Raw genomic sequence first — 27,500 nt, forward strand, 5'->3', positions numbered from 1 at the left:
CCCTCCAGCATTGTTGCTTATTTACTTTTAATACTAGGCTTCTTTTCACCAGGACCAGCGACTCCCGCATGACTGGAGGCAACCACAGCTGACCTGGAGGCAACCACCGGTAACCTGGAGGCCAGTTTACAGCACAACCCAAGCAAAACACCTTTGCAGGCCACACGACCCCCCCGAAGAGCAGCTCAAATTCACTCGCAACCATCTCTCCCTCTTCCTTCATTCACTCCTGGGCGTTTCGCTCCACCCCAAGTTGCGGGTCCAGCTTGCTCTTTCTGTCACATCCCCGCGATGAACGGTTTAGCCTGCAGGAGACCCTGCGCCAAGCCATTTTTAAACACATCTGATGCGGCAGGTGTTTCATTGCTCAACAAACAACACCTATAGGGACGGCACAGCCTATGCATCGGTCCTTCGGAGACCGCCCCAGAACGGCCAGAGTTCTCGTCCCCACGCGAGCCTGAGGAAGGCTGGCCAGGCGATGGGCCAAGCAGCGTCTACTGGCCATACCACCTTGGATACGTCCGATCTCGGAAGCAAAGCAGAGATGGGTTCGGAAATACTTGGTTGGGACACCTCCTGAGAACACCAGGTATTGTAGACAATTTTGATGACGTTTTGCCATCTTGCCCAGCTCGGCTAGCATTGAGTGGCGCCTTGCTGGACACCGACCTTACGTAAAGTAGAGGCTGGAAGTCCCAAGCCTCCCAAGCCCCCCAAGACCTCTAAGATAAGGACGCAACCCCGCCGCCTCTACCAGGCCTCACACCGAGCTCCTTGCCACGGCTAGGAGTGCTTATTGACCCCGCAGCCGGCCGTATGCAAATGATGGCGTTAAAAGCATCTCGCACTGTGAAGGGGCCAGGCTTTCAGCAGCTGCCCAGGGGATGGTTTTAGAGGGCGACCGCCTAACGAGGGCCAGCAGAAGTAACGTCTTCTTCTTCAAAGAATCTTGTGTAACTAACCCAATCAGACAGCTGCCCAGGAGCTAACCTCAGTGCTAGGAAGGAGCGGGAGGGAATTGAGGGGGTGGTTCCTGCTAAGGCCCTGAAATAATAATAAGACAGGCAGGAGAGTCTGACGCATGGTGGCGGAAAAGCTGCAGGTGCAAATAGGGAATGTGGTCTCGTGCGAGCAACTTGTGCATGCTCGCTGTGTGTGAGTGTGCGCTTCCTAGGTACAGCGCGCTGCAGACAGTCAAAAGGGTTGCTCCCTTTCATTAAAAGTTAATCCCCGGCTGCAGGCTATTAGAAAGCAACTAACCGCGCTCTACTCACCCTACCCAGGTCTACCGGTGAGTCTCGCCGCTGCTCCCGGCCTGTGGCATTGGCCGCGACGCTGACGTTCCGTCGACAGCGCGGCAGCCGATCAGTGAGCTCAGCGGCTCTGAGCGGGGCGTTCTGTCTACAAGACCTTTTTAAGGAGCCAGCAAAAAAGTGAAGAGAAAGGAAAGCACAAAAGCACCTTGTCTTACTAAGCACTGGAAAGGGCAGCCGGCAACCGGACGTCAAAGTGGAAAAGCAGCAAGTGAGAGGCCTGTCTCTGCCTGTCTCTGCCTGTCTCTGCCTGTCTCTGCCTGTCTCTGCCTGTCTCTGCCTGTCTCTGCCTGTCTCTGCCTGTCTCTGCCTGTCTCTGCCTGTCTCTGCCACACCACCCTGAACACGCCCAATCTCGTCTGATCTTGGAAGCTAAGCAGGGTCAGGCCTGGTTAGTACTTGGATGGGAGGCTGCCTGGGAATACCAGGTGCTGTAGGCTTTTGCTTTTTCTTACTTCCACCAGCAGGGGTCACTCTCCTCTATGCCTTTTTTCCATTCCTTTTTTCACAAGCGCACACATGCTCCTTTCTTCTTTTCATTTGCTTTCTCTCTTGCGCTATTTAATCCTTGCAAAATACCAGCATCCTTCTCATCACCGTGGGCCTCCAGCATTGCTGCTTATTTACTTTTAATACTAGGCTTCTTTTCACCAGGACCAGCGACTCCCGCATGACTGGAGGCAACCACCGCTGACCTGGAGGCAACCACCGGTAACCTGGAGGCCAGTTTACAGCACAACCCAAGCAAAACACCTTTGCAGGCCACACGACCCCCCCGAAGAGCAGCTCAAATTCACTCGCAACCATCTCACCCTCTTCCTTCATTCACTCCTGGGCGTTTCGCTCCACCCCAAGTTGCGGGTCCAGCTTGCTCTTTCTGTCACATCCCCGCGATGAACGGTTTAGCCTGCAGGAGACCCTGCGCCGAGCCATTTTTAAACACATCTGATGCGGCAGGTGTTTCATTGCTCAACAAACAACACCTATAGGGACGGCACAGCCTATGCATCGGTCCTTCGGAGACCGCCCCAGAACGGCCAGAGTTCTCGTCCCCACGCGAGCCTGAGGAAGGCTGGCCGGGCGATGGGCCAAGCAGCGTCTACTGGCCATACCACCTTGGATACGTCCGATCTCGGAAGCAAAGCAGAGATGGGTTCGGAAATACTTGGTTGGGACACCTCCTGAGAACACCAGGTATTGTAGACAATTTTGATGACGTTTTGCCATCTTGCCCAGCTCGGCTAGCATTGAGTGGCGCCTTGCTGGACACCGACCTTACGTAAAGTAGAGGCTGGAAGTCCCAAGCTTCCCAAGCCCCCCAAGACCTCTAAGATAAGGACGCAACCCCGCCGCCTCTACCAGGCCTCACACCGAGCTCCTTGCCACGGCTAGGAGTGCTTATTGACCCCGCAGCCGGCCGTATGCAAATGATGGCGTTAAAAGCATCTCGCGCTGTGAAGGGGCCAGGCTTTCAGCAGCTGCCCAGGGGATGGTTTTAGAGGGCGACCGCCTAACGAGGGCCAGCAGAAGTAACGTCTTCTTCTTCAAAGAATCTTGTGTAACTAACCCAATCAGACAGCTGCCCAGGAGCTAACCTCAGTGCTAGGAAGGAGCGGGAGGGAATTGAGGGGGTGGTTCCTGCTAAGGCCCTGAAATAATAATAAGACAGGCAGGAGAGTCTGACGCATGGTGGCGGAAAAGCTGCAGGTGCAAATAGGGAATGTGGTCTCGTGCGAGCAACTTGTGCATGCTCGCTGTGTGTGAGTGTGCGCTTCCTAGGTACGGCGCGCTGCAGACAGTCAAAAGGGTTGCTCCCTTTCATTAAAAGTTAATCCCCGGCTGCAGGCTATTAGAAAGCAACTAACCGCGCTCTACTCACCCTACCCAGGTCTACCGGTGAGTCTCGCCGCTGCTCCCGGCCTGTGGCATTGGCCGCGACGCTGACGTTCCGTCGACAGCGCGGCAGCCGATCAGTGAGCTCAGCGGCTCTGAGCGGGGCGTTCTGTCTACAAGACCTTTTTAAGGAGCCAGCAAACAAGTGAAGAGAAAGGAAAGCACAAAAGCACCTTGTCTTACTAAGCACTGGAAAGGGCAGCCGGCAACCGGACGTCAAAGTGGAAAAGCAGCAAGTGAGAGGCCTGTCTCTGCCTACGGCCACACCACCCTGAACACGCTGGATCTCGTCTGATCTTGGAAGCTAAGCAGGGTTGGGCCTGGTTAGTACTTGGATGGGAGACCGCCTGGGAATACCAGGTGCTGTAGGCTTTTGCCTTTTCTTACTTCCACCAGCAGGGGTCACTCTCCTCTATGCCTTTTTTCCATTCCTTTTTTCACAAGCGCACACATGCTCCTTTCTTCTTTTCATTTGCTTTCTCTCTTGCGCTATTTAATCCTTGCAAAATACCAGCATCCTTCTCATCACCGTGGGCCTCCAGCATTGTTGCTTATTTACTTTTAATACTAGGCTTCTTTTCACCAGGACCAGCGACTCCCGAATGACTGGAGGCAACCACCGCTAACCTGGAGGCAACCACCGGTAACCTGGAGGCCAGTTTACAGCACAACCCAAGCAAAACACCTTTGCAGGCCACACGACCCCCCCGAAGAGCAGCTCAAATTCACTCGCAACCATCTCACCCTCTTCCTTCATTCACTCCTGGGCGTTTCGCTCCACCCCAAGTTGCGGGTCCAGCTTGCTCTTTCTGTCACATCCCCGCGATGAACGGTTTAGCCTGCAGGAGACCCTGCGCCGAGCCATTTTTAAACACATCTGATGCGGCAGGTGTTTCATTGCTCAACAAACAACACCTATAGGGACGGCACAGCCTATGCATCGGTCCTTCGGAGACCGCCCCAGAACGGCCAGAGTTCTCGTCCCCACGCGAGCCTGAGGAAGGCTGGCCGGGCGATGGGCCAAGCAGCGTCTACTGGCCATACCACCTTGGATACGTCCGATCTCGGAAGCAAAGCAGAGATGGGTTCGGAAATACTTGGTTGGGACACCTCCTGAGAACACCAGGTATTGTAGACAATTTTGATGACGTTTTGCCATCTTGCCCAGCTCGGCTAGCATTGAGTGGCGCCTTGCTGGACACCGACCTTACGTAAAGTAGAGGCTGGAAGTCCCAAGCATCCCAAGCCCCCCAAGACCTCTAAGATAAGGACGCAACCCCGCCGCCTCTACCAGGCCTCACACCGAGCTCCTTGCCACGGCTAGGAGTGCTTATTGACCCCGCAGCCGGCCGTATGCAAATGATGGCGTTAAAAGCATCTCGCGCTGTGAAGGGGCCAGGCTTTCAGCAGCTGCCCAGGGGATGGTTTTAGAGGGCGACCACCTAACGAGGGCCAGCAGAAGTAACGTCTTCTTCTTCAAAGAATCTTGTGTAACTAACCCAATCAGACAGCTGCCCAGGAGCTAACCTCAGTGCTAGGAAGGAGCTGGAGGGAATTGAGGGGGTGGTTCCTGCTAAGGCCCTGAAATAATAATAAGACAGGCAGGAGAGTCTGACGCATGGTGGCGGAAAAGCTGCAGGTGCAAATAGGGAATGTGGTCTCGTGCGAGCAACTTGTGCATGCTCGCTGTGTGTGAGTGTGCGCTTCCTAGGTACGGCGCGCTGCAGACAGTCAAAAGGGTTGCTCCCTTTCATTAAAAGTTAATCCCCGGCTGCAGGCTATTAGAAAGCAACTAACCGCGCTCTACTCACCCTACCCAGGTCTACCGGTGAGTCTCGCCGCTGCTCCCGACCTGTGGCATTGGCCGCGACGCTGACGTTCCGTCGACAGCGCGGCAGCCGATCAGTGAGCTCAGCGGCTCTGAGCGGGGCGTTCTGTCTACAAGACCTTTTTAAGGAGCCAGCAAAAAAGTGAAGAGAAAAGAAAGCACAAAAGCACCTTGTCTTACTAAGCACTGGAAAGGGCAGCCGGCAACCGGACGTCAAAGTGGAAAAGCAGCAAGTGAGAGGCCTGTCTCTGCCTACGGCCACACCACCCTGAACACGCCCGATCTCGTCTGATCTCGGAAGCTAAGCAGGGTTGGGCCTGGTTAGTACTTGGATGGGAGACTGCCTGGGAATACCAGGTGCTGTAGGCTTTTCTTACTTCCACCAGCAGGGGTCACTCTCCTCTATGCCTTTTTTCCATTCCTTTTTTCACAAGCGCACACATGCTCCTTTCTTCTTTTCATTTGCTTTCTCTCTTGCGCTATTTAATCCTTGCAAAATACCAGCATCCTTCTCATCACCGTGGGCCTCCAGCATTGTTGCTTATTTACTTTTAATACTAGGCTTCTTTTCACCAGGACCAGCGACTCCCGCATGACTGGAGGCAACCACCGCTGACCTGGAGGCAACCACCAGTAACCTGGAGGCCAGTTTACAGCACAACCCAAGCAAAACTCCTTTGCAGGCCACACGACCCCCCCGGAGAGCAGCTCAAATTCACTCGCAACCATCTCACCCTCTTCCTTCATTCACTCCTGGGCGTTTCGCTCCACCCCAAGTTGCGGGTCCAGCTTGCTCTTTCTGTCACATCCCCGCGATGAACGGTTTAGCCTGCAGGAGACCCTGCGCCGAGCCATTTTTAAACACATCTGATGCGGCAGGTGTTTCATTGCTCAACAAACAACACCTATAGGGACGGCACAGCCTATGCATCGGTCCTTCGGAGACCGCCCCAGAACGGCCAGAGTTCTCGTCCCCACGCAAGCCTGAGGAAGGCTGGCCGGGCGATGGGCCAAGCAGCGTCTACTGGCCATACCACCTTGGATACGTCCGATCTCGGAAGCAAAGCAGAGATGGGTTCGGAAATACTTGGTTGGGACACCTCCTGAGAACACCAGGTATTGTAGACAATTTTGATGACGTTTTGCCATCTTGCCCAGCTCGGCTAGCATTGAGTGGCGCCTTGCTGGACACCGACCTTACGTAAAGTAGAGGCTGGAAGTCCCAAGCATCCCAAGCCCCCCAAGACCTCTAAGATAAGGACGCAACCCCGCCGCCTCTACCAGGCCTCACACCGAGCTCCTTGCCACGGCTAGGAGTGCTTATTGACCCCGCAGCCGGCCGTATGCAAATGATGGCGTTAAAAGCATCTCGCGCTGTGAAGGGGCCAGGCTTTCAGCAGCTGCCCAGGGGATGGTTTTAGAGGGCGACCGCCTAACGAGGGCCAGCAGAAGTAACGTCTTCTTCTTCAAAGAATCTTGTGTAACTAACCCAATCAGACAGCTGCCCAGGAGCTAACCTCAGTGCTAGGAAGGAGCGGGAGGGAATTGAAGGGGTGGTTCCTGCTAAGGCCCTGAAATAATAATAAGACAGGCAGGAGAGTCTGACGCATGGTGGCGGAAAAGCTGCAGGTGCAAATAGGGAATGTGGTCTCGTGCGAGCAACTTGTGCATGCTCGCTGTGTGTGAGTGTGCGCTTCCTAGGTACGGCGCGCTGCAGACAGTCAAAAGGGTTGCTCCCTTTCATTAAAAGTTAATCCCCGGCTGCAGGCTATTAGAAAGCAACTAACCGCGCTCTACTCACCCTACCCAGGTCTACCGGTGAGTCTCGCCGCTGCTCCCGGCCTGTGGCATTGGCCGCGACGCTGACGTTCCGTCGACAGCGCGGCAGCCGATCTGTGAGCTCAGCGGCTCTGAGCGGGGCGTTCTGTCTACAAGACCTTTTTAAGGAGCCAGCAAAAAAGTGAAGAGAAAAGAAAGCACAAAAGCACCTTGTCTTACTAAGCACTGGAAAGGGCAGCCGGCAACCGGACGTCAAAGTGGAAAAGCAGCAAGTGAGAGGCCTGTCTCTGCCTACGGCCACACCACCCTGAACACGCCCGATCTCGTCTGATCTCGGAAGCTAAGCAGGGTCGGGCCTGGTTAGTACTTTGATGGGAGACTGCCTGGGAATACCAGGTGCTGTAGGCTTTTGCCTTTTCTTACTTCCACCAGCAGGGGTCACTCTCCTCTATGCCTTTTTTCCATTCCTTTTTTCACAAGCGCACACATGCTCCTTTCTTCTTTTCATTTGCTTTCTCTCTTGCGCTATTTAATCCTTGCAAAATACCAGCATCCTTCTCATCACCATGGGCCTCCAGCATTGTTGCTTATTTACTTTTAATACTAGGCTTCTTTTCACCAGGACCAGCGACTCCCGCATGACTGGAGGCAACCACCGCTGACCTGGAGGCAACCACCGGTAACCTGGAGGCCAGTTTACAGCACAACCCAAGCAAAACACCTTTGCAGGCCACACGACCCCCCCGAAGAGCAGCTCAAATTCACTCGCAACCATCTCTCCCTCTTCCTTCATTCACTCCTGGGCGTTTCGCTCCACCCCAAGTTGCGGGTCCAGCTTGCTCTTTCTGTCACATCCCCGCGATGAACGGTTTAGCCTGCAGGAGACCCTGCGCCGAGCCATTTTTAAACACATCTGATGCGGCAGGTGTTTCATTGCTCAACAAACAACACCTATAGGGACGGCACAGCCTATGCATCGGTCCTTCGGAGACCGCCCCAGAACGGCCAGAGTTCTCGTCCCCACGCGAGCCTGAGGAAGGCTGGCCGGGCGATGGGCCAAGCAGCGTCTACTGGCCATACCACCTTGGATACGTCCGATCTCGGAAGCAAAGCAGAGATGGGTTCGGAAATACTTGGTTGGGACACCTCCTGAGAACACCAGGTATTGTAGACAATTTTGATGACGTTTTGCCATCTTGCCCAGCTCGGCTAGCATTGAGTGGCGCCTTGCTGGACACCGACCTTACGTAAAGTAGAGGCTGGAAGTCCCAAGCCTCCCAAGCCCCCCAAGACCTCTAAGATAAGGACGCAACCCCGCCGCCTCTACCAGGCCTCACACCGAGCTCCTTGCCACGGCTAGGAGTGCTTATTGACCCCGCAGCCGGCCGTATGCAAATGATGGCGTTAAAAGCATCTCGCGCTGTGAAGGGGCCAGGCTTTCAGCAGCTGCCCAGGGGATGGTTTTAGAGGGCGACCGCCTAACGAGGGCCAGCAGAAGTAACGTCTTCTTCTTCAAAGAATCTTGTGTAACTAAGCCAATCAGACAGCTGCCCAGGAGCTAACCTCAGTGCTAGGAAGGAGCGGGAGGGAATTGAGGGGGTGGTTCCTGCTAAGGCCCTGAAATAATAATAAGACAGGCAGGAGAGTCTGACGCATGGTGGCGGAAAAGCTGCAGGTGCAAATAGGGAATGTGGTCTCGTGCGAGCAACTTGTGCATGCTCGCTGTGTGTGAGTGTGCGCTTCCTAGGTACGGCGCGCTGCAGACAGTCAAAAGGGTTGCTCCCTTTCATTAAAAGTTAATCCCCGGCTGCAGGCTATTAGAAAGCAACTAACCGCGCTCTACTCACCCTACCCAGGTCTACCGGTGAGTCTCGCCGCTGCTCCCGGCCTGTGGCATTGGCCGCGACGCTGACGTTCCGTCGACAGCGCGGCAGCCGATCAGTGAGCTCAGCTGCTCTGAGCGGGGCGTTCTGTCTACAAGACCTTTTTAAGGAGCCAGCAAAAAAGTGAAGAGAAAGGAAAGCACAAAAGCACCTTGTCTTACTAAGCACTGGAAAGGGCAGCCGGCAACCGGACGTCAAAGTGGAAAAGCAGCAAGTGAGAGGCCTGTCTCTGCCTGTCTCTGCCTGTCTCTGCCTGTCTCTGCCTGTCTCTGCCTGTCTCTGCCTGTCTCTGCCTGTCTCTGCCTGTCTCTGCCTGTCTCTGCCTGTCTCTGCCTGTCTCTGCCTGTCTCTGCCTATGGCCACACCACCCTGAACACGCCCAATCTTGTCTGATCTCGGAAGCTAAGCAGGGTCAGGCCTGGTTAGTACTTGGATGGGGGGCTGCCTGGGAATACCAGGTGCTGTAGGCTTTTGCTTTTTCTTACTTCCACCAGCAGGGGTCACTCTCCTCTATGCCTTTTTTCCATTCCTTTTTTCACAAGCGCACACATGCTCCTTTCTTCTTTTCATTTGCTTTCTCTCTTGCGCTATTTAATCCTTGCAAAATACCAGCATCCTTCTCATCACCGTGGGCCTCCAGCATTGCTGCTTATTTACTTTTAATACTAGGCTTCTTTTCACCAGGACCAGCGACTCCCGCATGACTGGAGGCAACCACCGCTGACCTGGAGGCAACCACCGGTAACCTGGAGGCCAGTTTACAGCACAACCCAAGCAAAACACCTTTGCAGGCCACACGACCCCCCCGAAGAGCAGCTCAAATTCACTCGCAACCATCTCACCCTCTTCCTTCATTCACTCCTGGGCGTTTCGCTCCACCCCAAGTTGCGGGTCCAGCTTGCTCTTTCTGTCACATCCCCGCGATGAACGGTTTAGCCTGCAGGAGACCCTGCGCCGAGCCATTTTTAAACACATCTGATGCGGCAGGTGTTTCATTGCTCAACAAACAACACCTATAGGGACGGCACAGCCTATGCATCGGTCCTTTGGAGACCGCCCCAGAACGGCCAGAGTTCTCGTCCCCACGCGAGCCTGAGGAAGGCTGGCCAGGCGATGGGCCAAGCAGCGTCTACTGGCCATACCACCTTGGATACGTCCGATCTCGGAAGCAAAGCAGAGATGGGTTCGGAAATACTTGGTTGGGACACCTCCTGAGAACACCAGGTATTGTAGACAATTTTGATGACGTTTTGCCATCTTGCCCAGCTCGGCTAGCATTGAGTGGCGCCTTGCTGGACACCGACCTTACGTAAAGTAGAGGCTGGAAGTCCCAAGCATCCCAAGCCCCCCAAGACCTCTAAGATAAGGACGCAGCCCGCCGCCTCTACCAGGCCTCACACCGAGCTCCTTGCCACGGCTAGGAGTGCTTATTGACCCCGCAGCCGGCCGTATGCAAATGATGGCGTTAAAAGCATCTCGCGCTGTGAAGGGGCCAGGCTTTCAGCAGCTGCCCAGGGGATGGTTTTAGAGGGCGACCGCCTAACGAGGGCCAGCAGAAGTAACGTCTTCTTCTTCAAAGAATCTTGTGTAACTAACCCAATCAGACAGCTGCCCAGGAGCTAACCTCAGTGCTAGGAAGGAGCGGGAGGGAATTGAGGGGGTGGTTCCTGCTAAGGCCCTGAAATAATAATAAGACAGGCAGGAGAGTCTGACGCATGGTGGCGGAAAAGCTGCAGGTGCAAATAGGGAATGTGGTCTCGTGCGAGCAACTTGTGCATGCTCGCTGTGTGTGAGTGTGCGCTTCCTAGGTACGGCGCGCTGCAGACAGTCAAAAGGGTTGCTCCCTTTCATTAAAAGTTAATCCCCGGCTGCAGGCTATTAGAAAGCAACTAACCGCGCTCTACTCACCCTACCCAGGTCTACCGGTGAGTCTCGCCGCTGCTCCCGGCCTGTGGCATTGGCCGCGACGCTGACGTTCCGTCGACAGCGCGGCAGCCGATCAGTGAGCTCAGCGGCTCTGAGCGGGGCGTTCTGTCTACAAGACCTTTTTAAGGAGCCAGCAAAAAAGTGAAGAGAAAAGAAAGCACAAAAGCACCTTGTCTTACTAAGCACTGGAAAGGGCAGCCGGCAACCGGACGTCAAAGTGGAAAAGCAGCAAGTGAGAGGCCTGTCTCTGCCTGTCTCTGCCTGTCTCTGCCTGTCTCTGCCTGTCTCTGCCTGTCTCTGCCTGTCTCTGCCTGTCTCTGCCTGTCTCTGCCTGTCTCTGCCTGTCTCTGCCACACCACCCTGAACACGCCCAATCTCGTCTGATCTCGGTAGCTAAGCAGGGTCAGGCCTGGTTAGTACTTGGATGGGAGGCTGCCTGGGAATACCAGGTGCTGTAGGCTTTTGCTTTTTCTTACTTCCACCAGCAGGGGTCACTCTCCTCTATGCCTTTTTTCCATTCCTTTTTTCACAAGCGCACACATGCTCCTTTCTTCTTTTCATTTGCTTTCTCTCTTGCGCTATTTAATCCTTGCAAAATACCAGCATCCTTCTCATCACCGTGGGCCTCCAGCATTGCTGCTTATTTACTTTTAATACTAGGCTTCTTTTCACCAGGACCAGCGACTCCCGCATGACTGGAGGCAACCACCGCTGACCTGGAGGCCAGTTTACAGCACAACCCAAGCAAAACACCTTTGCAGGCCACACGACCCCCCCGAAGAGCAGCTCAAATTCACTCGCAACCATCTCACCCTCTTCCTTCATTCACTCCTGGGCGTTTCGCTCCACCCCAAGTTGCGGGTCCAGCTTGCTCTTTCTGTCACATCCCCGCGATGAACGGTTTAGCCTGCAGGAGACCCTGCGCCGAGCCATTTTTAAACACATCTGATGCGGCAGGTGTTTCATTGCTCAACAAACAACACCTATAGGGACGGCACAGCCTATGCATCGGTCCTTTGGAGACCGCCCCAGAACGGCCAGAGTTCTCGTCCCCACGCGAGCCTGAGGAAGGCTGGCCAGGCGATGGGCCAAGCAGCGTCTACTGGCCATACCACCTTGGATACGTCCGATCTCGGAAGCAAAGCAGAGATGGGTTCGGAAATACTTGGTTGGGACACCTCCTGAGAACACCAGGTATTGTAGACAATTTTGATGACGTTTTGCCATCTTGCCCAGCTCGGCTAGCATTGAGTGGCGCCTTGCTGGACACCGACCTTACGTAAAGTAGAGGCTGGAAGTCCCAAGCATCCCAAGCCCCCCAAGACCTCTAAGATAAGGACGCAACCCCGCCGCCTCTACCAGGCCTCACACCGAGCTCCTTGCCACGGCTAGGAGTGCTTATTGACCCCGCAGCCGGCCGTATGCAAATGATGGCGTTAAAAGCATCTCGCGCTGTGAAGGGGCCAGGCTTTCAGCAGCTGCCCAGGGGATGGTTTTAGAGGGCGACCGCCTAACGAGGGCCAGCAGAAGTAACGTCTTCTTCTTCAAAGAATCTTGTGTAACTAACCCAATCAGACAGCTGCCCAGGAGCTAACCTCAGTGCTAGGAAGGAGCGGGAGGGAATTGAGGGGGTGGTTCCTGCTAAGGCCCTGAAATAATAATAAGACAGGCAGGAGAGTCTGACGCATGGTGGCGGAAAAGCTGCAGGTGCAAATAGGGAATGTGGTCTCGTGCGAGCAACTTGTTCATGCTCGCTGTGTGTGAGTGTGCGCTTCCTAGGTACGGCGCGCTGCAGACAGTCAAAAGGGTTGCTCCCTTTCATTAAAAGTTAATCCCCGGCTGCAGGCTATTAGAAAGCAACTAACCGCGCTCTACTCACCCTACCCAGGTCTACCGGTGAGTCTCGCCGCTGCTCCCGGCCTGTGGCATTGGCCGCGACGCTGACGTTCCGTCGACAGCGCGGCAGCCGATCAGTGAGCTCAGCGGCTCTGAGCGGGGCGTTCTGTCTACAAGACCTTTTTAAGGAGCCAGCAAAAAAGTGAAGAGAAAAGAAAGCACAAAAGCACCTTGTCTTACTAAGCACTGGAAAGGGCAGCCGGCAACCGGACGTCAAAGTGGAAAAGCAGCAAGTGAGAGGCATGTCTCTGCCTACGGCCACACCACCCTGAACACGCCCGATCTCGTCTGATCTTGGAAGCTAAGCAGAGTTGGGCCTGGTTAGTACTTGGATGGGAGACCGCCTGGGAATACCAGGTGCTGTAGGCTTTTGCCTTTTCTTACTTCCACCAGCAGGGGTCACTCTCCTCTATGCCTTTTTTCCATTCCTTTTTTCACAAGCGCACACATGCTCCTTTCTTCTTTTCATTTGCTTTCTCTCTTGCGCTATTTAATCCTTGCAAAATACCAGCATCCTTCTCATCACCGTGGGCCTCCAGCATTGTTGCTTATTTACTTTTAATACTAGGCTTCTTTTCACCAGGACCAGCGACTCCCGCATGACTGGAGGCAACCACCGCTGACCTGGAGGCAACCACCGGTAACCTGGAGGCCAGTTTACAGCACAACCCAAGCAAAACACCTTTGCAGGCCACACGACCCCCCCGAAGAGCAGCTCAAATTCACTCGCAACCATCTCACCCTCTTCCTTCATTCACTCCTGGGCGTTTCGCTCCACCCCAAGTTGCGGGTCCAGCTTGCTCTTTCTGTCACATCCCCGCGATGAACGGTTTAGCCTGCAGGAGACCCTGCGCCGAGCCATTTTTAAACACATCTGATGCGGCAGGTGTTTCATTGCTCAACAAACAACACCTATAGGGACGGCACAGCCTATGCATCGGTCCTTCGGAGACCGCCCCAGAACGGCCAGAGTTCTCGTCCCCACGCGAGCCTGAGGAAGGCTGGCCGGGCGATGGGCCAAGCAGCGTCTACTGGCCATACCACCTTGGATACGTCCGATCTCGGAAACAAAGCAGAGATGGGTTCGGAAATACTTGGTTGGGACACCTCCTGAGAACACCAGGTATTGTAGACAATTTTGATGACGTTTTGCCATCTTGCCCAGCTCGGCTAGCATTGAGTGGCGCCTTGCTGGACACCGACCTTACGTAAAGTAGAGGCTGGAAGTCCCAAGCATCCCAAGCCCCCCAAGACCTCTAAGATAAGGACGCAACCCCGCCGCCTCTACCAGGCCTCACACCGAGCTCCTTGCCACGGCTAGGAGTGCTTATTGACCCCGCAGCCGGCCGTATGCAAATGATGGCGTTAAAAGCATCTCGCGCTGTGAAGGGGCCAGGCTTTCAGCAGCTGCCCAGGGGATGGTTTTAGAGGGCGACCGCCTAACTAGGGCCAGCAGAAGTAACGTCTTCTTCTTCAAAGAATCTTGTGTAACTAACCCAATCAGACAGCTGCCCAGGAGCTAACCTCAGTGCTAGGAAGGAGCGGGAGGGAATTGAGGGGGTGGTTCCTGCTAAGGCCCTGAAATAATAATAAGACAGGCAGGAGAGTCTGACGCATGGTGGCGGAAAAGCTGCAGGTGCAAATAGGGAATGTGGTCTCGTGCGAGCAACTTGTGCATGCTCGCTGTGTGTGAGTGTGCGCTTCCTAGGTACGGCGCGCTGCAGACAGTCAAAAGGGTTGCTCCCTTTCATTAAAAGTTAATCCCCGGCTGCAGGCTATTAGAAAGCAACTAACCGCGCTCTACTCACCCTACCCAGGTCTACCGGTGAGTCTCGCCGCTGCTCCCGGCCTGTGGCATTGGCCGCGACGCTGACGTTCCGTCGACAGCGCGGCAGCCGATCAGTGAGCTCAGCGGCTCTGAGCGGGGCGTTCTGTCTACAAGACCTTTTTAAGGAGCCAGCAAAAAAGTGAAGAGAAAAGAAAGCACAAAAGCACCTTGTCTTACTAAGCACTGGAAAGGGCAGCCGGCAACCGGACGTCAAAGTGGAAAAGCAGCAAGTGAGAGGCCTGTCTCTGCCTACGGCCACACCACCCTGAACACGCCCGATCTCGTCTGATCTCGGAAGCTAAGCAGGGTTGGGCCTGGTTAGTACTTGGATGGGAGACCGCCTGGGAATACCAGGTGCTGTAGGCTTTTGCCTTTTCTTACTTCCACCAGCAGGGGTCACTCTCCTCTATGCCTTTTTTCCATTCCTTTTTTCACAAGCGCACACATGCTCCTTTCTTCTTTTCATTTGCTTTCTCTCTTGCGCTATTTAATCCTTGCAAAATACCAGCATCCTTCTCATCACCGTGGGCCTCCAGCATTGTTGCTTATTTACTTTTAATACTAGGCTTCTTTTCACCAGGACCAGCGACTCCCGCATGACTGGAGGCAACCACCGCTGACCTGGAGGCAACCACCGGTAACCTGGAGGCCAGTTTACAGCACAACCCAAGCAAAACACCTTTGCAGGCCACACGACCCCCCCGAAGAGCAGCTCAAATTCACTCGCAACCATCTCACCCTCTTCCTTCATTCACTCCTGGGCGTTTCGCTCCACCCCAAGTTGCGGGTCCAGCTTGCTCTTTCTGTCACATCCCCGCGATGAACGGTTTAGCCTGCAGGAGACCCTGCGCCGAGCCATTTTTAAACACATCTGATGCGGCAGGTGTTTCATTGCTCAACAAACAACACCTATAGGGACGGCACAGCCTATGCATCGGTCCTTCGGAGACCGCCCCAGAACGGCCAGAGTTCTCGTCCCCACGCGAGCCTGAGGAAGGCTGGCCGGGCGATGGGCCAAGCAGCGTCTACTGGCCATACCACCTTGGATACGTCCGATCTCGGAAGCAAAGCAGAGATGGGTTCGGAAATACTTGGTTGGGACACCTCCTGAGAACACCAGGTATTGTAGACAATTTTGATGACGTTTTGCCATCTTGCCCAGCTCGGCTAGCATTGAGTGGCGCCTTGCTGGACACCGACCTTACGTAAAGTAGAGGCTGGAAGTCCCAAGCATCCCAAGCCCCCCAAGACCTCTAAGATAAGGACGCAACCCCGCCGCCTCTACCAGGCCTCACACCGAGCTCCTTGCCACGGCTAGGAGTGCTTATTGACCCCGCAGCCGGCCGTATGCAAATGATGGCGTTAAAAGCATCTCGCGCTGTGAAGGGGCCAGGCTTTCAGCAGCTGCCCAGGGGATGGTTTTAGAGGGCGACCGCCTAACGAGGGCCAGCAGAAGTAACGTCTTCTTCTTCAAAGAATCTTGTGTAACTAACCCAATCAGACAGCTGCCCAGGAGCTAACCTCAGTGCTAGGAAGGAGCGGGAGGGAATTGAGGGGGTGGTTCCTGCTAAGGCCCTGAAATAATAATAAGACAGGCAGGAGAGTCTGACGCATGGTGGCGGAAAAGCTGCAGGTGCAAATAGGGAATGTGGTCTCGTGCGAGCAACTTGTGCATGCTCGCTGTGTGTGAGTGTGCGCTTCCTAGGTACGGCGCGCTGCAGACAGTCAAAAGGGTTGCTCCCTTTCATTAAAAGTTAATCCCCGGCTGCAGGCTATTAGAAAGCAACTAACCGCGCTCTACTCACCCTACCCAGGTCTACCGGTGAGTCTCGCCGCTGCTCCCGGCCTGTGGCATTGGCCGCGACGCTGACGTTCCGTCGACAGCGCGGCAGCCGATCTGTGAGCTCAGCAGCTCTGAGCGGGGCGTTCTGTCTACAAGACCTTTTTAAGGAGCCAGCAAAAAAGTGAAGAGAAAAGAAAGCACAAAAGCACCTTGTCTTACTAAGCACTGGAAAGGGCAGCCGGCAACCGGACGTCAAAGTGGAAAAGCAGCAAGTGAGAGGCCTGTCTCTGCCTACGGCCACACCACCCTGAACACGCCCGATCTCGTCTGATCTTGGAAGCTAAGCAGGGTCGGGCCTGGTTAGTACTTTGATGGGAGACTGCCTGGGAATACCAGGTGCTGTAGGCTTTTGCCTTTTCTTACTTCCACCAGCAGGGGTCACTCTCCTCTATGCCTTTTTTCCATTCCTTTTTTCACAAGCGCACACATGCTCCTTTCTTCTTTTCATTTGCTTTCTCTCTTGCGCTATTTAATCCTTGCAAAATACCAGCATCCTTCTCATCACCATGGGCCTCCAGCATTGTTGCTTATTTACTTTTAATACTAGGCTTCTTTTCACCAGGACCAGCGACTCCCGCATGACTGGAGGCAACCACCGCTGACCTGGAGGCAACCACCGGTAACCTGGAGGCCAGTTTACAGCACAACCCAAGCAAAACACCTTTGCAGGCCACACGACCCCCCCGAAGAGCAGCTCAAATTCACTCGCAACCATCTCTCCCTCTTCCTTCATTCACTCCTGGGCGTTTCGCTCCACCCCAAGTTGCGGGTCCAGCTTGCTCTTTCTGTCACATCCCCGCGATGAACGGTTTAGCCTGCAGGAGACCCTGCGCCGAGCCATTTTTAAACACATCTGATGCGGCAGGTGTTTCATTGCTCAACAAACAACACCTATAGGGACGGCACAGCCTATGCATCGGTCCTTCGGAGACCGCCCCAGAACGGCCAGAGTTCTCGTCCCCACGCGAGCCTGAGGAAGGCTGGCCGGGCGATGGGCCAAGCAGCGTCTACTGGCCATACCACCTTGGATACGTCCGATCTCGGAAGCAAAGCAGAGATGGGTTCGGAAATACTTGGTTGGGACACCTCCTGAGAACACCAGGTATTGTAGACAATTTTGATGACGTTTTGCCATCTTGCCCAGCTCGGCTAGCATTGAGTGGCGCCTTGCTGGACACCGACCTTACGTAAAGTAGAGGCTGGAAGTCCCAAGCCTCCCAAGCCCCCCAAGACCTCTAAGATAAGGACGCAACCCCGCCGCCTCTACCAGGCCTCACACCGAGCTCCTTGCCACGGCTAGGAGTGCTTATTGACCCCGCAGCCGGCCGTATGCAAATGATGGCGTTAAAAGCATCTCGCGCTGTGAAGGGGCCAGGCTTTCAGCAGCTGCCCAGGGGATGGTTTTAGAGGGCGACCGCCTAACGAGGGCCAGCAGAAGTAACGTCTTCTTCTTCAAAGAATCTTGTGTAACTAAGCCAATCAGACAGCTGCCCAGGAGCTAACCTCAGTGCTAGGAAGGAGCGGGAGGGAATTGAGGGGGTGGTTCCTGCTAAGGCCCTGAAATAATAATAAGACAGGCAGGAGAGTCTGACGCATGGTGGCGGAAAAGCTGCAGGTGCAAATAGGGAATGTGGTCTCGTGCGAGCAACTTGTGCATGCTCGCTGTGTGTGAGTGTGCGCTTCCTAGGTACGGCGCGCTGCAGACAGTCAAAAGGGTTGCTCCCTTTCATTAAAAGTTAATCCCCGGCTGCAGGCTATTAGAAAGCAACTAACCGCGCTCTACTCACCCTACCCAGGTCTACCGGTGAGTCTCGCCGCTGCTCCCGGCCTGTGGCATTGGCCGCGACGCTGACGTTCCGTCGACAGCGCGGCAGCCGATCAGTGAGCTCAGCTGCTCTGAGCGGGGCGTTCTGTCTACAAGACCTTTTTAAGGAGCCAGCAAAAAAGTGAAGAGAAAGGAAAGCACAAAAGCACCTTGTCTTACTAAGCACTGGAAAGGGCAGCCGGCAACCGGACGTCAAAGTGGAAAAGCAGCAAGTGAGAGGCCTGTCTCTGCCTGTCTCTGCCTGTCTCTGCCTGTCTCTGCCTGTCTCTGCCTGTCTCTGCCTGTCTCTGCCTGTCTCTGCCTGTCTCTGCCTGTCTCTGCCTACGGCCACACCACCCTGAACACGCCCAATCTTGTCTGATCTCGGAAGCTAAGCAGGGTCAGGCCTGGTTAGTACTTGGATGGGGGGCTGCCTGGGAATACCAGGTGCTGTAGGCTTTTGCTTTTTCTTACTTCCACCAGCAGGGGTCACTCTCCTCTATGCCTTTTTTCCATTCCTTTTTTCACAAGCGCACACATGCTCCTTTCTTCTTTTCATTTGCTTTCTCTCTTGCGCTATTTAATCCTTGCAAAATACCAGCATCCTTCTCATCACCGTGGGCCTCCAGCATTGCTGCTTATTTACTTTTAATACTAGGCTTCTTTTCACCAGGACCAGCGACTCCCGCATGACTGGAGGCAACCACCGCTGACCTGGAGGCAACCACCGGTAACCTGGAGGCCAGTTTACAGCACAACCCAAGCAAAACACCTTTGCAGGCCACACGACCCCCCCGAAGAGCAGCTCAAATTCACTCGCAACCATCTCACCCTCTTCCTTCATTCACTCCTGGGCGTTTCGCTCCACCCCAAGTTGCGGGTCCAGCTTGCTCTTTCTGTCACATCCCCGCGATGAACGGTTTAGCCTGCAGGAGACCCTGCGCCGAGCCATTTTTAAACACATCTGATGCGGCAGGTGTTTCATTGCTCAACAAACAACACCTATAGGGACGGCACAGCCTATGCATCGGTCCTTTGGAGACCGCCCCAGAACGGCCAGAGTTCTCGTCCCCACGCGAGCCTGAGGAAGGCTGGCCAGGCGATGGGCCAAGCAGCGTCTACTGGCCATACCACCTTGGATACGTCCGATCTCGGAAGCAAAGCAGAGATGGGTTCGGAAATACTTGGTTGGGACACCTCCTGAGAACACCAGGTATTGTAGACAATTTTGATGACGTTTTGCCATCTTGCCCAGCTCGGCTAGCATTGAGTGGCGCCTTGCTGGACACCGACCTTACGTAAAGTAGAGGCTGGAAGTCCCAAGCATCCCAAGCCCCCCAAGACCTCTAAGATAAGGACGCAACCCCGCCGCCTCTACCAGGCCTCACACCGAGCTCCTTGCCACGGCTAGGAGTGCTTATTGACCCCGCAGCCGGCCGTATGCAAATGATGGCGTTAAAAGCATCTCGCGCTGTGAAGGGGCCAGGCTTTCAGCAGCTGCCCAGGGGATGGTTTTAGAGGGCGACCGCCTAACGAGGGCCAGCAGAAGTAACGTCTTCTTCTTCAAAGAATCTTGTGTAACTAACCCAATCAGACAGCTGCCCAGGAGCTAACCTCAGTGCTAGGAAGGAGCGGGAGGGAATTGAGGGGGTGGTTCCTGCTAAGGCCCTGAAATAATAATAAGACAGGCAGGAGAGTCTGACGCATGGTGGCGGAAAAGCTGCAGGTGCAAATAGGGAATGTGGTCTCGTGCGAGCAACTTGTGCATGCTCGTTGTGTGTGAGTGTGCGCTTCCTAGGTACGGCGTGCTGCAGACAGTCAAAAGGGTTGCTCCCTTTCATTAAAAGTTAATCCCCGGCTGCAGGCTATTAGAAAGCAACTAACCGCGCTCTACTCACCCTACCCAGGTCTACCGGTGAGTCTCGCCGCTGCTCCCGGCCTGTGGCATTGGCCGCGACGCTGACGTTCCGTCGACAGCGCGGCAGCCGATCAGTGAGCTCAGCGGCTCTGAGCGGGGCGTTCTGTCTACAAGACCTTTTTAAGGAGCCAGCAAAAAAGTGAAGAGAAAAGAAAGCACAAAAGCACCTTGTCTTACTAAGCACTGGAAAGGGCAGCCGGCAACCGGACGTCAAAGTGGAAAAGCAGCAAGTGAGAGGCCTGTCTCTGCCTACGGCCACACCACCCTGAACACGCCCGATCTCGTCTGATCTTGGAAGCTAAGCAGGGTCGGGCCTGGTTAGTACTTGGATGGGAGACCGCCTGGGAATACCAGGTGCTGTAGGCTTTTGCTTTTTCTTACTTCCACCAGCAGGGGTCACTCTCCTCTATGCCTTTTTTCCATTCCTTTTTTCACAAGCGCACACATGCTCCTTTCTTCTTTTCATTTGCTTTCTCTTTTGCGCTATTTAATCCTTGCAAAATACCAGCATCCTTCTCATCACCGTGGCCCTCCAGCATTGTTGCTTATTTACTTTTAATACTAGGCTTCTTTTCACCAGGACCAGCGACTCCCGCATGACTGGAGGCAACCACCGCTGACCTGGAGGCAACCACCGGTAACCTGGAGGCCAGTTTACAGCACAACCCAAGCAAAACACCTTTGCAGGCCACACGACCCCCCCGAAGAGCAGCTCAAATTCACTCGCAACCATCTCTCCCTCTTCCTTCATTCATTCCTGGGCGTTTCGCTCCACCCCAAGTTGCGGGTCCAGCTTGCTCTTTCTGTCACATCCCCGCGATGAACGGTTTAGCCTGCAGGAGACCCTGCGCCAAGCCATTTTTAAACACATCTGATGTGGCAGGTGTTTCATTGCTCAACAAACAACACCTATAGGGACGGCACAGCCTATGCATCGGTCCTTCGGAGACCGCCCCAGAACGGCCAGAGTTCTCGTCCCCACGCGAGCCTGAGGAAGGCTGGCCAGGCGATGGGCCAAGCAGCGTCTACTGGCCATACCACCTTGGATACGTCCGATCTCAGAAGCAAAGCAGAGATGGGTTCGGAAATACTTGGTTGGGACACCTCCTGAGAACACCAGGTATTGTAGACAATTTTGATGACGTTTTGCCATCTTGCCCAGCTCGGCTAGCATTGAGTGGCGCCTTGCTGGACACCGACCTTACGTAAAGTAGAGGCTGGAAGTCCCAAGCCTCCCAAGCCCCCCAAGACCTCTAAGATAAGGACGCAACCCCGCCGCCTCTACCAGGCCTCACACCGAGCTCCTTGCCACGGCTAGGAGTGCTTATTGACCCCGCAGCCGGCCGTATGCAAATGATGGCGTTAAAAGCATCTCGCGCTGTGAAGGGGCCAGGCTTTCAGCAGCTGCCCAGGGGATGGTTTTAGAGGGCGACCGCCTAACGAGGGCCAGCAGAAGTAACGTCTTCTTCTTCAAAGAATCTTGTGTAACTAACCCAATCAGACAGCTGCCCAGGAGCTAACCTCAGTGCTAGGAAGGAGCGGGAGGGAATTGAGGGGGTGGTTCCTGCTAAGGCCCTGAAATAATAATAAGACAGGCAGGAGAGTCTGACGCATGGTGGCGGAAAAGCTGCAGGTGCAAATAGGGAATGTGGTCTCGTGCGAGCAACTTGTGCATGCTCGCTGTGTGTGAGTGTGCGCTTCCTAGGTACAGCGCGCTGCAGACAGTCAAAAGGGTTGCTCCCTTTCATTAAAAGTTAATCCCCGGCTGCAGGCTATTAGAAAGCAACTAACCGCGCTCTACTCACCCTACCCAGGTCTACCGGTGAGTCTCGCCGCTGCTCCCGGCCTGTGGCATTGGCCGCGACGCTGACGTTCCGTCGACAGCGCGGCAGCCGATCAGTGAGCTCAGCGGCTCTGAGCGGGGCGTTCTGTCTACAAGACCTTTTTAAGGAGCCAGCAAAAAAGTGAAGAGAAAGGAAAGCACAAAAGCACCTTGTCTTACTAAGCACTGGAAAGGGCAGCCGGCAACCGGACGTCAAAGTGGAAAAGCAGCAAGTGAGAGGCCTGTCTCTGCCTGTCTCTGCCTGTCTCTGCCTGTCTCTGCCTGTCTCTGCCTGTCTCTGCCTGTCTCTGCCTGTCTCTGCCTGTCTCTGCCTGTCTCTGCCTGTCTCTGCCACACCACCCTGAACACGCCCAATCTCGTCTGATCTCGGTAGCTAAGCAGGGTCAGGCCTGGTTAGTACTTGGATGGGAGGCTGCCTGGGAATACCAGGTGCTGTAGGCTTTTGCTTTTTCTTACTTCCACCAGCAGGGGTCACTCTCCTCTATGCCTTTTTTCCATTCCTTTTTTCACAAGCGCACACATGCTCCTTTCTTCTTTTCATTTGCTTTCTCTCTTGCGCTATTTAATCCTTGCAAAATACCAGCATCCTTCTCATCACCGTGGGCCTCCAGCATTGCTGCTCATTTACTTTTAATACTAGGCTTCTTTTCACCAGGACCAGCGACTCCCGCATGACTGGAGGCAACCACCGCTGACCTGGAGGCCAGTTTACAGCACAACCCAAGCAAAACACCTTTGCAGGCCACACGACCCCCCCGAAGAGCAGCTCAAATTCACTCGCAACCATCTCACCCTCTTCCTTCATTCACTCCTGGGCGTTTCGCTCCACCCCAAGTTGCGGGTCCAGCTTGCTCTTTCTGTCACATCCCCGCGATGAACGGTTTAGCCTGCAGGAGACCCTGCGCCGAGCCATTTTTAAACACATCTGATGCGGCAGGTGTTTCATTGCTCAACAAACAACACCTATAGGGACGGCACAGCCTATGCATCGGTCCTTTGGAGACCGCCCCAGAACGGCCAGAGTTCTCGTCCCCACGCGAGCCTGAGGAAGGCTGGCCAGGCGATGGGCCAAGCAGCGTCTACTGGCCATACCACCTTGGATACGTCCGATCTCGGAAGCAAAGCAGAGATGGGTTCGGAAATACTTGGTTGGGACACCTCCTGAGAACACCAGGTATTGTAGACAATTTTGATGACGTTTTGCCATCTTGCCCAGCTCGGCTAGCATTGAGTGGCGCCTTGCTGGACACCGACCTTACGTAAAGTAGAGGCTGGAAGTCCCAAGCATCCCAAGCCCCCCAAGACCTCTAAGATAAGGACGCAACCCCGCCGCCTCTACCAGGCCTCACACCGAGCTCCTTGCCACGGCTAGGAGTGCTTATTGACCCCGCAGCCGGCCGTATGCAAATGATGGCGTTAAAAGCATCTCGCGCTGTGAAGGGGCCAGGCTTTCAGCAGCTGCCCAGGGGATGGTTTTAGAGGGCGACCGCCTAACGAGGGCCAGCAGAAGTAACGTCTTCTTCTTCAAAGAATCTTGTGTAACTAACCCAATCAGACAGCTGCCCAGGAGCTAACCTCAGTGCTAGGAAGGAGCGGGAGGGAATTGAGGGGGTGGTTCCTGCTAAGGCCCTGAAATAATAATAAGACAGGCAGGAGAGTCTGACGCATGGTGGCGGAAAAGCTGCAGGTGCAAATAGGGAATGTGGTCTCGTGCGAGCAACTTGTTCATGCTCGCTGTGTGTGAGTGTGCGCTTCCTAGGTACGGCGCGCTGCAGACAGTCAAAAGGGTTGCTCCCTTTCATTAAAAGTTAATCCCCGGCTGCAGGCTATTAGAAAGCAACTAACCGCGCTCTACTCACCCTACCCAGGTCTACCGGTGAGTCTCGCCGCTGCTCCCGGCCTGTGGCATTGGCCGCGACGCTGACGTTCCGTCGACAGCGCGGCAGCCGATCAGTGAGCTCAGCGGCTCTGAGCGGGGCGTTCTGTCTACAAGACCTTTTTAAGGAGCCAGCAAAAAAGTGAAGAGAAAAGAAAGCACAAAAGCACCTTGTCTTACTAAGCACTGGAAAGGGCAGCCGGCAACCGGACGTCAAAGTGGAAAAGCAGCAAGTGAGAGGCATGTCTCTGCCTACGGCCACACCACCCTGAACACGCCCGATCTCGTCTGATCTTGGAAGCTAAGCAGAGTTGGGCCTGGTTAGTACTTGGATGGGAGACCGCCTGGGAATACCAGGTGCTGTAGGCTTTTGCCTTTTCTTACTTCCACCAGCAGGGGTCACTCTCCTCTATGCCTTTTTTCCATTCCTTTTTTCACAAGCGCACACATGCTCCTTTCTTCTTTTCATTTGCTTTCTCTCTTGCGCTATTTAATCCTTGCAAAATACCAGCATCCTTCTCATCACCGTGGGCCTCCAGCATTGTTGCTTATTTACTTTTAATACTAGGCTTCTTTTCACCAGGACCAGCGACTCCCGCATGACTGGAGGCAACCACCGCTGACCTGGAGGCAACCACCGGTAACCTGGAGGCCAGTTTACAGCACAACCCAAGCAAAACACCTTTGCAGGCCACACGACCCCCCCGAAGAGCAGCTCAAATTCACTCGCAACCATCTCACCCTCTTCCTTCATTCACTCCTGGGCGTTTCGCTCCACCCCAAGTTGCGGGTCCAGCTTGCTCTTTCTGTCACATCCCCGCGATGAACGGTTTAGCCTGCAGGAGACCCTGCGCCGAGCCATTTTTAAACACATCTGATGCGGCAGGTGTTTCATTGCTCAACAAACAACACCTATAGGGACGGCACAGCCTATGCATCGGTCCTTCGGAGACCGCCCCAGAACGGCCAGAGTTCTCGTCCCCACGCGAGCCTGAGGAAGGCTGGCCGGGCGATGGGCCAAGCAGCGTCTACTGGCCATACCACCTTGGATACGTCCGATCTCGGAAACAAAGCAGAGATGGGTTCGGAAATACTTGGTTGGGACACCTCCTGAGAACACCAGGTATTGTAGACAATTTTGATGACGTTTTGCCATCTTGCCCAGCTCGGCTAGCATTGAGTGGCGCCTTGCTGGACACCGACCTTACGTAAAGTAGAGGCTGGAAGTCCCAAGCATCCCAAGCCCCCCAAGACCTCTAAGATAAGGACGCAACCCCGCCGCCTCTACCAGGCCTCACACCGAGCTCCTTGCCACGGCTAGGAGTGCTTATTGACCCCGCAGCCGGCCGTATGCAAATGATGGCGTTAAAAGCATCTCGCGCTGTGAAGGGGCCAGGCTTTCAGCAGCTGCCCAGGGGATGGTTTTAGAGGGCGACCGCCTAACTAGGGCCAGCAGAAGTAACGTCTTCTTCTTCAAAGAATCTTGTGTAACTAACCCAATCAGACAGCTGCCCAGGAGCTAACCTCAGTGCTAGGAAGGAGCGGGAGGGAATTGAGGGGGTGGTTCCTGCTAAGGCCCTGAAATAATAATAAGACAGGCAGGAGAGTCTGACGCATGGTGGCGGAAAAGCTGCAGGTGCAAATAGGGAATGTGGTCTCGTGCGAGCAACTTGTGCATGCTCGCTGTGTGTGAGTGTGCGCTTCCTAGGTACGGCGCGCTGCAGACAGTCAAAAGGGTTGCTCCCTTTCATTAAAAGTTAATCCCCGGCTGCAGGCTATTAGAAAGCAACTAACCGCGCTCTACTCACCCTACCCAGGTCTACCGGTGAGTCTCGCCGCTGCTCCCGGCCTGTGGCATTGGCCGCGACGCTGACGTTCCGTCGACAGCGCGGCAGCCGATCAGTGAGCTCAGCGGCTCTGAGCGGGGCGTTCTGTCTACAAGACCTTTTTAAGGAGCCAGCAAAAAAGTGAAGAGAAAAGAAAGCACAAAAGCACCTTGTCTTACTAAGCACTGGAAAGGGCAGCCGGCAACCGGACGTCAAAGTGGAAAAGCAGCAAGTGAGAGGCCTGTCTCTGCCTACGGCCACACCACCCTGAACACGCCCGATCTCGTCTGATCTCGGAAGCTAAGCAGGGTTGGGCCTGGTTAGTACTTGGATGGGAGACCGCCTGGGAATACCAGGTGCTGTAGGCTTTTGCCTTTTCTTACTTCCACCAGCAGGGGTCACTCTCCTCTATGCCTTTTTTCCATTCCTTTTTTCACAAGCGCACACATGCTCCTTTCTTCTTTTCATTTGCTTTCTCTCTTGCGCTATTTAATCCTTGCAAAATACCAGCATCCTTCTCATCACCGTGGGCCTCCAGCATTGTTGCTTATTTACTTTTAATACTAGGCTTCTTTTCACCAGGACCAGCGACTCCCGCATGACTGGAGGCAACCACCGCTGACCTGGAGGCAACCACCGGTAACCTGGAGGCCAGTTTACAGCACAACCCAAGCAAAACACCTTTGCAGGCCACACGACCCCCCCGAAGAGCAGCTCAAATTCACTCGCAACCATCTCACCCTCTTCCTTCATTCACTCCTGGGCGTTTCGCTCCACCCCAAGTTGCGGGTCCAGCTTGCTCTTTCTGTCACATCCCCGCGATGAACGGTTTAGCCTGCAGGAGACCCTGCGCCGAGCCATTTTTAAACACATCTGATGCGGCAGGTGTTTCATTGCTCAACAAACAACACCTATAGGGACGGCACAGCCTATGCATCGGTCCTTCGGAGACCGCCCCAGAACGGCCAGAGTTCTCGTCCCCACGCGAGCCTGAGGAAGGCTGGCCGGGCGATGGGCCAAGCAGCGTCTACTGGCCATACCACCTTGGATACGTCCGATCTCGGAAGCAAAGCAGAGATGGGTTCGGAAATACTTGGTTGGGACACCTCCTGAGAACACCAGGTATTGTAGACAATTTTGATGACGTTTTGCCATCTTGCCCAGCTCGGCTAGCATTGAGTGGCGCCTTGCTGGACACCGACCTTACGTAAAGTAGAGGCTGGAAGTCCCAAGCATCCCAAGCCCCCCAAGACCTCTAAGATAAGGACGCAACCCCGCCGCCTCTACCAGGCCTCACACCGAGCTCCTTGCCACGGCTAGGAGTGCTTATTGACCCCGCAGCCGGCCGTATGCAAATGATGGCGTTAAAAGCATCTCGCGCTGTGAAGGGGCCAGGCTTTCAGCAGCTGCCCAGGGGATGGTTTTAGAGGGCGACCGCCTAACGAGGGCCAGCAGAAGTAACGTCTTCTTCTTCAAAGAATCTTGTGTAACTAACCCAATCAGACAGCTGCCCAGGAGCTAACCTCAGTGCTAGGAAGGAGCGGGAGGGAATTGAGGGGGTGGTTCCTGCTAAGGCCCTGAAATAATAATAAGACAGGCAGGAGAGTCTGACGCATGGTGGCGGAAAAGCTGCAGGTGCAAATAGGGAATGTGGTCTCGTGCGAGCAACTTGTGCATGCTCGCTGTGTGTGAGTGTGCGCTTCCTAGGTACGGCGCGCTGCAGACAGTCAAAAGGGTTGCTCCCTTTCATTAAAAGTTAATCCCCGGCTGCAGGCTATTAGAAAGCAACTAACCGCGCTCTACTCACCCTACCCAGGTCTACCGGTGAGTCTCGCCGCTGCTCCCGGCCTGTGGCATTGGCCGCGACGCTGACGTTCCGTCGACAGCGCGGCAGCCGATCAGTGAGCTCAGCGGCTCTGAGCGGGGCGTTCTGTCTACAAGACCTTTTTAAGGAGCCAGCAAACAAGTGAAGAGAAAGGAAAGCACAAAAGCACCTTGTCTTACTAAGCACTGGAAAGGGCAGCCGGCAACCGGACGTCAA

At 54.6% G+C, this 27,500-nt stretch overlaps 9 non-coding genes and 5 pseudogenes across 9 annotated transcripts; all 14 read left to right on the top strand.

Moving 5' to 3' along the window:
* Positions 1 to 1,638: 1,638 nt before the first annotated feature.
* Positions 1,639 to 1,756, top strand: LOC141269118 (5S ribosomal RNA; annotated as a pseudogene).
* A 1,706-nt stretch (positions 1,757 to 3,462) lies between these two features.
* Positions 3,463 to 3,581, top strand: LOC141266374 (5S ribosomal RNA). Its single transcript, XR_012320413.1, has one exon. It is a non-coding gene; the product is annotated as a 5S ribosomal RNA (ribosomal RNA).
* Positions 3,582 to 5,287: 1,706 nt separating this feature from the next.
* Positions 5,288 to 5,406, top strand: LOC141267126 (5S ribosomal RNA). Its single transcript, XR_012321140.1, has one exon. It is a non-coding gene; the product is annotated as a 5S ribosomal RNA (ribosomal RNA).
* A 1,699-nt stretch (positions 5,407 to 7,105) lies between these two features.
* On the top strand, positions 7,106 to 7,224 carry LOC141268497 (5S ribosomal RNA). The gene has a single exon (XR_012321411.1). It is a non-coding gene; the product is annotated as a 5S ribosomal RNA (ribosomal RNA).
* Positions 7,225 to 9,050: 1,826 nt separating this feature from the next.
* On the top strand, positions 9,051 to 9,169 carry LOC141267992 (5S ribosomal RNA; annotated as a pseudogene).
* Positions 9,170 to 10,968: 1,799 nt separating this feature from the next.
* On the top strand, positions 10,969 to 11,086 carry LOC141269849 (5S ribosomal RNA; annotated as a pseudogene).
* Positions 11,087 to 12,771: 1,685 nt separating this feature from the next.
* LOC141270179 (5S ribosomal RNA) lies at positions 12,772 to 12,890 on the top strand. Its single transcript, XR_012321579.1, has one exon. It is a non-coding gene; the product is annotated as a 5S ribosomal RNA (ribosomal RNA).
* Positions 12,891 to 14,596: 1,706 nt separating this feature from the next.
* LOC141266603 (5S ribosomal RNA) lies at positions 14,597 to 14,715 on the top strand. Its single transcript, XR_012320634.1, has one exon. It is a non-coding gene; the product is annotated as a 5S ribosomal RNA (ribosomal RNA).
* Positions 14,716 to 16,421: 1,706 nt separating this feature from the next.
* On the top strand, positions 16,422 to 16,540 carry LOC141270434 (5S ribosomal RNA). The gene has a single exon (XR_012321670.1). It is a non-coding gene; the product is annotated as a 5S ribosomal RNA (ribosomal RNA).
* Positions 16,541 to 18,336: 1,796 nt separating this feature from the next.
* Positions 18,337 to 18,455, top strand: LOC141267724 (5S ribosomal RNA; annotated as a pseudogene).
* A 1,706-nt stretch (positions 18,456 to 20,161) lies between these two features.
* On the top strand, positions 20,162 to 20,280 carry LOC141268018 (5S ribosomal RNA). Its single transcript, XR_012321363.1, has one exon. It is a non-coding gene; the product is annotated as a 5S ribosomal RNA (ribosomal RNA).
* A 1,800-nt stretch (positions 20,281 to 22,080) lies between these two features.
* Positions 22,081 to 22,198, top strand: LOC141269850 (5S ribosomal RNA; annotated as a pseudogene).
* Positions 22,199 to 23,883: 1,685 nt separating this feature from the next.
* Positions 23,884 to 24,002, top strand: LOC141270191 (5S ribosomal RNA). The gene has a single exon (XR_012321581.1). It is a non-coding gene; the product is annotated as a 5S ribosomal RNA (ribosomal RNA).
* A 1,706-nt stretch (positions 24,003 to 25,708) lies between these two features.
* On the top strand, positions 25,709 to 25,827 carry LOC141266718 (5S ribosomal RNA). The gene has a single exon (XR_012320745.1). It is a non-coding gene; the product is annotated as a 5S ribosomal RNA (ribosomal RNA).
* The last annotated feature ends 1,673 nt before the right edge of the window (positions 25,828 to 27,500 follow it).

Source organism: Phyllobates terribilis, unplaced genomic scaffold, assembly GCF_046119375.1.
Source record: "Phyllobates terribilis strain yellow unplaced genomic scaffold, ASM4611937v1 Scaffold_4__5_contigs__length_816908805, whole genome shotgun sequence".
Taxonomy (NCBI): domain Eukaryota; kingdom Metazoa; phylum Chordata; class Amphibia; order Anura; family Dendrobatidae; genus Phyllobates; species Phyllobates terribilis.